The 1,784-nt window shown below is 38.1% G+C and overlaps 1 long non-coding RNA gene across 1 annotated transcript; it reads right to left on the bottom strand.

The window, feature by feature from the left end:
* Positions 1-566: 566 nt before the first annotated feature.
* LOC121380757 lies at positions 567-1,533 on the bottom strand. Its single transcript, XR_005958996.1, has 3 exons — positions 1,402-1,533; positions 927-992; positions 567-640 (listed from the first exon to the last, which is right to left on the bottom strand). It is a non-coding gene; the product is annotated as an uncharacterized LOC121380757 (long non-coding RNA).
* Positions 1,534-1,784: the final 251 nt, after the last annotated feature.

The following is a 1,784-nucleotide window of genomic DNA, read 5'->3' as shown; positions in this document are numbered from 1 at the left end:
CGAGAGAGAGAGCGTGAGCGAGAGCGAGAGCGAGAGAGAGAGAGAGAGAGAGAGAGAGAGAGAGAGAGAGAGAGAGAGAGAGAGAGAGAGAGAGAAAGAGAGAGAGAGGGTGTGTTGTGATATAAACTTCTATATACATGTTAAAATGGACACAGCATTTGGGAGGATAATTGTTTCTTTTTCAGGTCGACGAACACTGTAGGTCTGAAAACGTTAAAGTTTGATTTAGTTAACGACAGCATTAGAGCACATTGATTTAGCGAGAGAGAGAGAGAGAGAGAGAGAGAGAGAGAGAGAGAGAGAGAGAGAGAGAGAGAGAGAGAGAGAGAGAGAGGAGGAGAGAGAGACAGAGACCAGAGAGAGAGAGAGGAGAGAGAGAGAGAGAGAGAGAGAGAGAGAGAGTAAGAGAGATAGAGTAAGAGAGAGGGGGGATACTGTCAGAGTCGTAACTAACGGAATCAGCAGGAAATGTTCCCAACTCCTGGACATTATACAAAAAAATGCCCTAGTTAGTTTATATGTACCAGTTATTGACATTAATAGTATCTTCTAAACATCTACTCACAGTTTATATAAGCTTGTTGCGGAGAAAAAGCTTTCTTCTTCAATTACCTTCAGAGATGACATTTTGATGAGGTTTCTGAAAATTGTTTTAAAAAATTTAATATAAGTATGGTAAATATAATAAAGTGGCTATATTACTTTCTTATGTATATACACATGTGAATATCCACATTTTGTTTCTCATAAGTGTAATTAATACTAGAAAGTCATTGCGTAAGCAGTAATTAGTAATATGTAACACATAATGTGCTATGACCCCCCCCCCCCGGACATATTAAACAATGGTAACGCAGTAATAAAATGCATACTCGACAATTAAATAAATATGATTGATATGCGATTATACAACAACGTGTACTTACATTTCTTGGTTTCCAGAACTGAAAGAGTTTGTGGTCAACTTCTCTACTCCGTAATTGCGAACATTTCTGAGGGGGAAACATTGAAAGGTTTACAAACAAATACTAAGTAACTAAATGAATGAATGAATGAATGAATGAATGAATGAATGAATGAATGGATGGATGGATGGATACCTGAATGAAGGAAGAAAGAAGGGATAAAAGAAAGCAAGAAAGATTAGTTTTTTTAAGTTACATTTTTATAACTATATATCAGGGCCCCGTTCTTCGAAGTGATCTTTGTGGTAAGATCACCTTAACTACCGTATGCACATGAGGTGATTGAAACGCTAAGATCACTTCGTGGTACAGGGCCCAGGAGCCAGTTTCATAAACGTTTATCGTTTGCCACTAGCAGTTACATGTGTTTGGCATCTATTCCATGCAAAGGGGCGGGACGTAGCCCAGTGATAAATCGCTCGCTACATTGACTTACACAGTTGACTGCGAGCACCCCTTCAACTCCGGATCACACGTACACCCTCCACTGCAGGACTTCTGGGAGTAGTAAGATGAATCCATAAAATAGTTGTCCGAGTTGCCCTCCGTTGACCACAGGTAAAAGCGAGCTGGTGTGAAGAACAAGAAAGTGAAGTTGGCAGATTGGAGGACATGTGAAATATATATTTTCCTTCCAATTTATTTTTCTTTCTCCTAAAGAAAATTAAAGAAAGTCATATTAATACTGCGGGGATAGCTCTGGGTGATCAGACAATTTAGCCAAATGATCTATTTACACTTTAAAAATTGCAAAAAAAAACCCCAAAAAAATAAAAACCCAGTTATTTTCTAATAAAATAACGTTTATTACATGAAATT

Source organism: Gigantopelta aegis, chromosome 9, assembly GCF_016097555.1.
Source record: "Gigantopelta aegis isolate Gae_Host chromosome 9, Gae_host_genome, whole genome shotgun sequence".
In the NCBI taxonomy this organism is placed as follows: domain Eukaryota; kingdom Metazoa; phylum Mollusca; class Gastropoda; order Neomphalida; family Peltospiridae; genus Gigantopelta; species Gigantopelta aegis.
The sequence above is the reverse complement of the archived record's forward strand: the minus strand, read 5'-3'. Positions and strand labels throughout refer to the sequence as shown.